The 10,041-nt window shown below is 45.0% G+C and overlaps 1 long non-coding RNA gene across 2 annotated transcripts; it reads right to left on the reverse strand.

Moving 5' to 3' along the window:
• Nucleotides 1-604: 604 nt before the first annotated feature.
• LOC116574353 lies at nt 605-9,633 on the reverse strand. 2 transcript variants are annotated; one of them, XR_004279236.1, is made up of 4 exons: nt 8,680-9,633; nt 7,506-7,618; nt 2,182-2,391; nt 605-1,637 (listed from the first exon to the last, which is right to left on the reverse strand). It is a non-coding gene; the product is annotated as an uncharacterized LOC116574353 (long non-coding RNA). The 2 variants fall into 2 exon arrangements; XR_004279237.1 differs by lacking the exon at nt 2,182-2,391.
• Between the last annotated feature and the right edge of the window lie 408 nt (nt 9,634-10,041).

Below are 10,041 nucleotides of genomic sequence, written 5' to 3' on the forward strand. Positions count from 1 at the left end.
CTGTAGGCCTAACTGTATGACCTAGTTTATTATTCGTTCAGGATTAGTTCTGAATCGCTGGGAGCAAATCTCAGTGTATTCATTATTTTCTGCTTAGAGCAGCTTATCGTGCGACGGCACCCAGTTCTTGCCTGGAATATGTCTCTACCTTGTTTTAACAAATAACCAGCCTGATAATTATCACGGAGTTAGAGTAATGCGGAACAGAGGAGATGTTGCATGCGCGTCCACCGGAAAGCTCACCTGTAAATATTCCATGTCGTTATTGCTATGATGTCATCACAATTGTAGCATCTACCCTGATGATAGATTAGGATTCAAGATTTACTTCCCCCCAAACCGATTAAGTGCAAAAGGAAAGGCGCAAACACCAGGTCTAATTACATCTGCGGTCATGTTACATTAGTCACAATCCTCCAGGAGAAGAAACATCAAACTCATCATGAAACTGACAAGCTAGACTTCATCTCCCTCATATATGGGCCTTAGAAGTTTCTGAGCATTCTTTTCTGTTAGAATTCCTTTTTGCGGCATCAAATACAGACTTCTTTCCAGAGCTGCCTATGTTAGATTATTCCAATGAGTTGTTGCAGACATCAGAGGCCCTTTTTGGAGGTGCCTTGGTGGCTTTATTCACTCATTGAACACATACTGAGCAATGTGTGGGGCACCTTGCAAGTGTCTGAGGGTACACTGGTTAAAAATAGACACGGTTCCTAGTCCCAAGAAGGCCCAGGCTAGCAAGAGAGACAAATCCAGTAATGCCAGATACACGTGTGACCAGAAGCTGTTCTGAGTGTTAGCGCAAATGAGCAGTTCTCTGAGACAGGTGACAAGACACCTGGCCTAGCTTGAGGGTCCGGGAAGGTGTGAATAAGACAGGTCTGTGCCTGAGTTCAGACACAGGGGATGGGCAGCATCCAGAAAGCTATGAGCAAAGAGCAGGGCAAAGCAGGTGGGGCAGGGACACAACCCTCTGATGTGATGTGCAAAGAAGACAGGTGTCGTCTGGGCGGGGGCTGCCAGGACAGGGGCAGGGGGTACCTGACAGAATGGAGTCTTGGAAGCCGCCCTTCAAGAACCCCAGCTTTATCCAAAACGTAGCTGGAACCTATCGGAGGTTTTAAGAAGGGGTGACACGATCAGAGAGATCAGGAAAAAGGTTTCGGTGGCCACGTGGGGTATATGCTGAAGAAGTACAAGAGCAGAGGAAGACAGGGGGACTAGTTAGGGAGGCAGCTTAGCTGTGAGCGGTTGGTATCCAACCAGGAAAGTGGGTGAAGGGCAGCTGGAAATAAGGGGAGCGATGAGAGAGTTACACAGGAAGTAGAACAGGCATTGGGAATAAGCAGATGTCTGGGAGGGAGGGGGGAGGGGTCAGTAAGAACTTCTACAGTTTGACTTGCGTGATGTGATGGACAGGGTGTCCTCGCTAGAAGTGGACCAGACTTGCAGGATGCAGTGGCAGTGAGGCATCTGAGGGCGATGTTGGGCAGCCATTTGGAGACACGCAGATGAGAGATGCGGACCAGAGGACACTTGGAATTCATTATGGAGCTGGTCATTGACGTCACAGGCACCAGCGAGTCAGCCAAGAGAGACAATAGAAGGAACCTTGGCTTTCTGGAAAAATGATTCTGTAATGTAGAAATGATATGAGTCATGGAACTTCAAATCAACCTTCCTAAAGTTAATACTCACCCAATTCGTTGTTCTATGCAATTCATCTACGATTTTAACAGCTAAATGTAAGGGTCATTGCTATTTCTTCATTGGAGAAACCTTTGGAAAAAGGCTTAGTTATGGCAGACCACCAATCACACAGGACTCCAATTTTTTGAAAGTCATTTATCACAAAGTTTTCGTCAAATATGCTTACTTGTGCCCCGGTCCATTCCGAGCGATCAGGCTGACACAGCGAAGTGGGAGGCCCGCTCAGTGTCTGCCGTGATTAAGATGGAACGGGCCCCAGAGTTTTATTTTCATGGCTCTCTTAGACAAAATCAAAGAAGCGTGCACCAGTCTCCCTGCTCATTTATCTTGCTCACTAATTTTATTAGCCTCTATCAAGCAGGTCCAGGATACGTATGATCTTGGGGCAAAGATCTTTTATTTTTATTTATCAGCCCCCTGAGAACATGTTGATCGAGGTACAGTATAATTATCAGTCCATTAACTCACCAGCCAACTTTTTGTTCTAGCAAACAAATGCAAATTCAGGTTGTTGAACACTCTTGAAAAGCATTTCTTCCTTCCTCTCTCTTCCCAGACAGAGTTTTCTACAATCCGACCGCTGTGTAATCTGCATGTCTTTAACTGGCAGGCCAACAGTCCGAATTTCCCAAGGCACCAGTCACTACCAAATTTTGGTCCGTAGGGGCTCGCACCAGGCTGGGAGAGGAAAAGACGTGAAGAGACAGATACTTCTCCTTAAATCAGAGCATCCCAGTGGGTAACACCAGGCGGAAAGTGGCGGAACATAAGATATTTACAATCACGTCGTGGATTTGAATTTCCAAAACCTGGTAGTCCAGAAGCTGCTGCCGGACTTGCAGGGAAACCGTCTGCAATCCCAATAACTGTATTTACACAGACTGCAATTGACCCATCCTTAGGAAATCCTTTCGATTTCCTCAATGCCCTGTGGTTCCTCTCTTACCTACAGATGTGTTACCTGCTTCTGTCCACTATCCTCTTTTCTCTTGTCCTTCCCCTTGCTGGAACTCGTTCCTCCTTCAGCCTCAGCTTAGCCGTCACTTCCTGGAACCTTTCTCTAAAGCTCCTCCCACACTGTTTCCATGGTACCCTCCACTCCCCTCACCCTAACTTACACCGCCCTGCGAATGTGTTCTCCCTTCAGTCTATCCCCTCCACACCAAAAGGTCTGGGTCAAACCCCCACAGGTCCACGTGACCCTTGTTGTCACTCTTACATGCTTCTCACATAGTGCCATTTGGGAAATACAAGAACGAACAAATTAAATCTCCAAAACCCATCCTGCCTGTATGAAGGGCCGTGGGTAGATGGCCCCATAGGGAGTCAAGCAGGCCAGGCCATCTAAGATGAGACTGTGACTATACCTCTGAGAATGGCCCCTCCCTGAATTAAGCAACAATGTCCCTTAAGCTGGACGATTTCAAATGCTGACATTGCGGGTCACACAGCCTTTGCGGAGACAATGAAGGCCACCCAGCTGTATTGGCAATGCCAGGAGATACTGGGGTCTCCTTCCCTTCTCCCAGACTGTGTACCTAGAGCACCCTGTGTCCAAATGCTCCCTTCCAGACACCAAGGACCATAGCACTATGAGCAAACGCCTTCTTAACCGAGGAGTACTGAGGCCAGTCCAGAGCCACAGCCCATCCCTGCCCTCTCCACACCAGTGATGAAGAGCCTATGGTCCAGTTCCAGGCAAAGCTTTTTAACTCATACAAAGCAATGGTTTTGGGGCAGTTGGGGTGGCATAGGACTGGAGCAGACATTGCAGGGTGGGCCTTAATAGAGCTGTGCTTCCTGGCAACTCTGTTCCAGGAGCATAGCATGCCCATAGTTACTGGGGAGAAGACCACGGATTGGCTATGGGGTGGCCCCATAGGACTGGTGGGCTGCATCCCAGGGAAGCCGAAGCTACAGTCAACATGCCAAGAACTCTGGGTGCCAGGAGTACAGCTCAGCAAGGCTCAGAGCTGGACAGATGCCCTTACTGTTGGTAAGAAACAAAGCCTACATCAGAGACTTGGATCCAGTTCGCTGATTTGGAAGGTGGTCCCAGAAAGGAGGGAGGGAGACCGGAGGGAAGCAAAGCCACTAAGGGTGAGGTTCTAAGCAGGTTCCCGCTGTGACGGCTGTCTCAATCCTACAGGAGGCCCCGGAGGAATAATGGGTGGGTATCCCAGTGGTACTTCTGAAGGAGACGGGGCTCTTGTCCACATTGGCGGAGGCACACCGCAGGACATGTTAACTCTCCCGCTCCACTAAACTGTGCTGGACATAGTTGGCAACTTTCCACAGCTTCCAGGAGGCAAGCAAGCAGCCAGCCACTCGGGCACTAGAGGCAGGACCCTGTGTCTTGCCCAAGGGTCTGTTGTGGCTACGCACATGATCAAGGCTACCATCAGCCCATTCCTTGGGGTTTGCAGAACACTTCAACTCTCTTGAGCCTCAGTTTCTCCATATATAAAGTCAGTGTGAGAATAATACCTAACTCCGAGGTCTATGGCCAGGATAAAAGAAACTATGTTATAAGGAAACACATAACCTGCTCTAACACACTTTCCAAATGTAAAGGATGAAACTAGAAGGTGGGAAATCCAGTTCTTTTTGCCAGTAAAATGTAAAATGGTACAGCCCCTTCAGAGGCGAGTTCGGCAATATCGAGTGAAATTATGTACGCATTTGCCCTTTGAAGGCACAGTCTCACTTCTAGGAATTCATTCCAAAGATAAGCTGGCAAAATATTTTAAAAAATATGCAAAGACAAATACACATAACTACTTTTTAAATACCTGAATTTTTAAAAAAACAAAACCACATTGAAACAAACTTAACTCCATAACCACGCAAACAGAAGCTATACCAGCAAACTTTAAACCACCATTATTTTCTTGTAGATCTCTGATGGGATATACCCTAAGCACAAGGACTGGAAAAGAAAAAAAAAACTTGTATTCAATAAACACTGTTGTTCTGAGATCAAGTGTGTATATAAGTCAATTTCAGCATGGAAGAAAGGGAAGACATCTACAAACCCAGTGGGATTAAGCAAAAAACTCATAGTTCTAAATTGAATGTATCAGTATAAACTCATGATACATTTTATCTTAAAAAAATAAAATGTGTAATTCCTGGCTCTGACCACTGAAGAAAGGCAGGAACACATATCTTGGTAGCTTCTAAACACTGCCTCCTAGTCAAAGGAACCCAGGTAATATGTCAGAGGAAGGACATATATGAGATATGCGAGGAGCATCTTGTCACATAAGAAAATAGAGAAACTATCAAAGACCAAGGTATCACGTCAGATTGTCTGTTGAAAAGCTCTCCCCTTCACCCCGATAAGGAAACAATTTGAGCACCAACAAGGATACTAAATGTAACAGACTGAAATACATAAGATGTTTTTTTCTTAATAGTGATTAAAGAAAAACTCATTGGTTAATATTAGAGGTGTTAGGGAACCAATCCAAAACTTTAGAAAAATTTAGTAAATCAAATAAAAGAATTAAGCATTTATCCTTTCTTTTGTAAATGACCCATATCCCTGAATAACGAAAGGCTCAACAAGAGGAATGTTTTTATATATAAATGTGTCAGCTAACAAATGGAGAATGACAGAATACCACCAATCTCCAACTCCTAAAAAAAGAAAGAAAGAATGGATGAATGAACAATTGGAATTTGAAATAAACACACGACACCATCTATGTTAGCACCAAGAAAATGTGATAGGAACAAATCTCACATACTATGCATAGGAACCATATGACGAAAGCTACAAAACTCTGATGAAAGAAATCAAAGAAAATCTAAATAATCGAGAGATAGTTTATGTCCACAGGTGAGAAAAATCAATACTATTAAGTCGATTCTTTCCAGCCTGATCTATAGATTCAATGTGGTCCCAATCAAAATTTCAGCAAGTCATTTTGTGGATATCGAAAAACTGATGCTAAAGTTTGTGTGGAAAGGTGGGAGGCCCAGAAGAGCGACAGAGTTCTGTAGAAGAGCAAAGTGGGAGGACTGATGTACCCTGGTTTCAAGAGCTACTATAAAGCCACAGTAATCAAGATGGCGTGGTACCGGTGAGAAAACAGACAAACAGATCGATGAAACAGAATACAGTGTCCAGAAATAGACCCACATAAACACCGTTAGTGGATCTTTGACAAAGGAGCAAAAACAAGCCAGTGAAGAAAGGAGTCTTTTCCACAAATTATACTGAAAAACAACTGGACATCCATATGCAAAAGAATGAGCCCAGAACTTACACCTGTCATAGAAATGAGCTCAAAATGCATTGTAAGCCCAAGTGTAAAATGAGGAATTATAAAACCCCTTGAAGACAACAAAGGAGAAAATCTAAATAACCTTGGGCTTGATGATGAGCTTTTAGATACAACGCTGAAAGCATGATCCATGGCGGAAAAGTCAATAAGCAGACCTTTATTAAATTAAAAACTTCTGCTCTGCAAGAAAGACATTGTTAAGGGAATGAAAACATAAGCCATAAACTGGGAAGAAATATTTGCAAAATATGTATCTGATAAAGTACTCGTATCTAAAACACATAAAGAACTCTTAAAACTCAACAATAAGAAAACAAACGACGTGCTTTAAAAATGGGCAAAAGATCTGAACAGACTCCTAACCAAAGAAGAGACAGGGATGTCAAACAAGGCTATGAAAAGATGCTCTTATGATCTCATTGGAGAATCAGAAACTGGAACAACCGTGAGATTTCACTCCGCATCTATTAGAATGACCCAAATCTAAACAACTGACAAGATCAAAAGCTAGCCAGCATATGGGACATCAGGCACTCTCATTCATTGCTGGTGAAAATGCAAAAATGGGATGGCCACTTGGGAAGACAGCTTGGCAGTTTCTTAAAAGTTAAGCGTATTTTTACCACATGTTTCAGCCATCGTGCTCCTTGGTATTTGCCCAAGAGAGCTGAAAACGTAACGTCCACACAAAAACCTGCACACAAATATTGATAGCAACTTCACTCACAATTGCCCTCAACCGGAACCTTTAGTAGTTGAATGGGTAAACAAACTGTGGTACATCCGAACGACAGAATATTATGCAGCCATAAAAAGAATGAGCTATCAAACCGCAGAGAGACGTGGAAAAAAAAAAAAACACATTTCACTGCTAAGTGAAAGAAACCAGTCTGAAAAGACTACAGGCTGCATGATTGCAACAAGGTAACCTTCTGGAAAAGGGCAAACTAGCGAGACAATAAAAAGATCAGTGGTTGCCAGGGGTTTTGAGGTACACGGGTAGACAGACAGGTAGAGCACAGAGAATTTTTAAGGCAGTGAAACTGTTCTGCATGATCTTCTTATGGTGCGCTCATGTCATTATACCATTTGTCAGAATTATAGAATGGTACAAAATAAAGAGTGACTCTTAATGCGAATTGTGGACAAAATAAAAATATATCAGTATTAGTTCATCAATAGTAACTAAAGCAAGATGGTAATAACAGGGAAACTGGAGGTAGGGGGCAATTAGGGGGCATATAGGAACTCTGTAATAATTGCTCGATTATTCTATAAATGTAAAACTTTTTTTAAAAAACAATCTTTTTTTAAAAAGTAAGAATTGATCTAGGCAATAATCGTCAATAGCTGCTAACACACAAAATGAGAAACATCCACATGTTATGTACCCCCCGATAGAAGAACATAATACCACCCACAGAATAACCTTAGCAAAAACAACCAAACAAACAAAAGACCCCAAAACACAAGAAAACTTGAATCTCATCAAGCTCTTACCTCCAACTTCCAAAAGCAGGAAACATTACTGTATCGTAGGAAATTTGGAGAACAAAGAAATATGGCCAACAACGACACAGGGGTGCCATCAGAAATACAGACTCCAGGAAACCCTGCAGAACAAAGCACCATTTCTTCAACAAATCGCGTGTAAAGAAAAACAAGACAGATAGAAAGGAACTCGTAGCTGAAGAGGCTTAGGGGACCGATCAAGCTGTTGCTGCTTAAAGATGTCATCAAGATCCCAGCCCAACAAACAAGCTGTAGGGAGAAAACACAAACCCTGTAATCAAACACATTATGAGACACCTGGAAAAACCGAATACTAACCGGATATTTTGTGATATTAAGGAGTTATTGTTGTATTTTCAGATGACAATGCTATATTTTCAGATGATAATGACATTGTGAGTTTATGTTTCAAATCAGAGTCCTCTTTTAGAGATAAATACTAAAGTATGGATATGGATAAAATTAATTTGTTGAGTAGAGGTTCGCTTCTAAGACAGCAGCAGAGAAGAAAAGGGGATAGGAGGATAGATAAAACAGGACCGCCCGTCAGGCATTTGGTTTCTGCTGAAAATGGGTGGGTTGGGCGCCTGGGTGGTTCAGTTGGTTAAGCCACTCCCTTCAGCTCAGGTCATGATACCAGAGTCCCGGGATCGAGTCCCTCATCGGGCTCCCAGCTCCAAGGGGAGTCTGCTTCTCCCTCTGAGCTTCTTCCTTCTCATGCTCTCTCTCACTCTCCCTCAAATAAATAAATAAGGTCTTTTTAAAAAGTTAAAAAAAAAAAAAAGAAAAGAAAAGAAAATGGGTGCATGATGGCCGCACCATTGAGTTGTAGAGACAAAGGAAAATATTGCTGTCCTTCGAATCCCTTCTCAAAGAATTCCCCACTTTGGCCATTTGGCAAAACACACCCCATGCCTCATCTCTCCTCCTGGAAGCCTCCTGCTCTGCAGCTCAGAAGGTGTCTATTACATCGTGAAATAATATTTTTCACTGAATTAATCTTGACCTTAAGTACGGTGTCAAAATTGCAACATTAGCACATATATGGCTTGGCAGCCCCGGCTGGATTCTCATATTAAATTCTCTACCCCGAGCCATTCTTTGACGATCTGCACCCAGGCTGATACTCGAGCAAATGAAACTGTATATTAAAGCTACGTACATTTTACGTGACCCATGGCAGCTGTATGCTTGAAGATTGGTGGGAGTCTCATGAAAGCCTGCCAATTTAGACCCATTACTTGTGATTCTGAATTCTTCAATTGCAGGTGCCCGCGCGGCTCTGGGTTATCTGCCGTGCATTTCTGCTGAAGTCAGGCAAACCATGCAAATGACCTGCCAGGAAACACCGCCTCGGATTCCAGCCCCTGCTCCGCGGCGGCCGGCTCCACAGATCCCGTCTTGTCACTTCTCGTGACAGATCCGGTCCTTCAGGATGTGTCCCTGGGAGGTTAATTGGGAGTGGAAGAAAAATGCCGTGCCTTCGGAGAAGAGCCACAAGACGGAGTCCTCCACACCTGCCTGGTGGCTGGCGCTTCTTGCCCTGCTGTGGTCGCCTGTCACTAGCGATGCGGCTCTCGTGGCAGCTAATGGTTTGGACCGCCGTGTGAGTGCTCCTAAGGGCAGAGGCTGGCCGCTGCCAGCTGGTATCACAGGGAATGCCAGAGCAGGCTTGGGTGGTGTCCTGGCATGGCCTCTGTCACCCCCTGGCAGGGCCTGCTCCCCTGGCAGCCAGCCCGAGGCAGGAGGTTCCATGTCCTCTTCGCAGTGCACACAGGGAACCGCTGGGGTGTTTTCCCCAGTAGGTTCCTCCCCACGGATGCTGGTTTCATGCCTGCACTCTGGGAGGGTGCGCTAGTGTGCGCTTATGCCTCCTCTGAGCCCAGAAGCAAGGGGTGTGAAGGTTCCTGGCAGCCTTGGCTCCTTGGGGAATGAGAATGGAAAGCTCCAGCAGCCATGACCAGGTCCAGTTAGCTGACAAGCCTGGCTCCTGCCCGTGGTGTGGCCGGAAGCCATCGTCTGTGTCTGCTGCCGGCTTCTCACCCTGAAAAGCAGAGGAGGTGCAGAAAACAAAGTCCAGCGGGGCTTTGCTCAGCCTTGAGCAGACCAACACCCATGCAGGGCAAAACTGAAAGGAGGCTATCTAGAACACATTCATAATATCTGGATGAAGAGGGAGGCGGGCCCTTTCACACAAACAGGTCAGGAAGCAGTGAGAGACTGAAATGAAAATAAAAGGCAAAGTTCTCACCATGGCCCGGGCCCTGCTTCATCCAACCTGTTTGCTCCTACCTCACGTCATGCCACTTTCCCTCATTTTTGTCTCAGACTCACTTGTTCAGTGGTTCAAGCCTCAAGCATATACAGCCTTACGACCTCAGGACCTTTGCACATGCTGCCCCCTCTGTTTGGAGTGCTTCATGGTCTCCTGCTGCATGCTCTGCTATCTCCCAGTCCTGACATCCATCCTGCCTCTGCGTGTAGCCCACCCCTTCTCTTCCATTAGACCCTAGGAGACAGCACT

Source organism: Mustela erminea, chromosome 15, assembly GCF_009829155.1.
Source record: "Mustela erminea isolate mMusErm1 chromosome 15, mMusErm1.Pri, whole genome shotgun sequence".
Taxonomy (NCBI): Eukaryota; Metazoa; Chordata; class Mammalia; order Carnivora; family Mustelidae; genus Mustela; species Mustela erminea.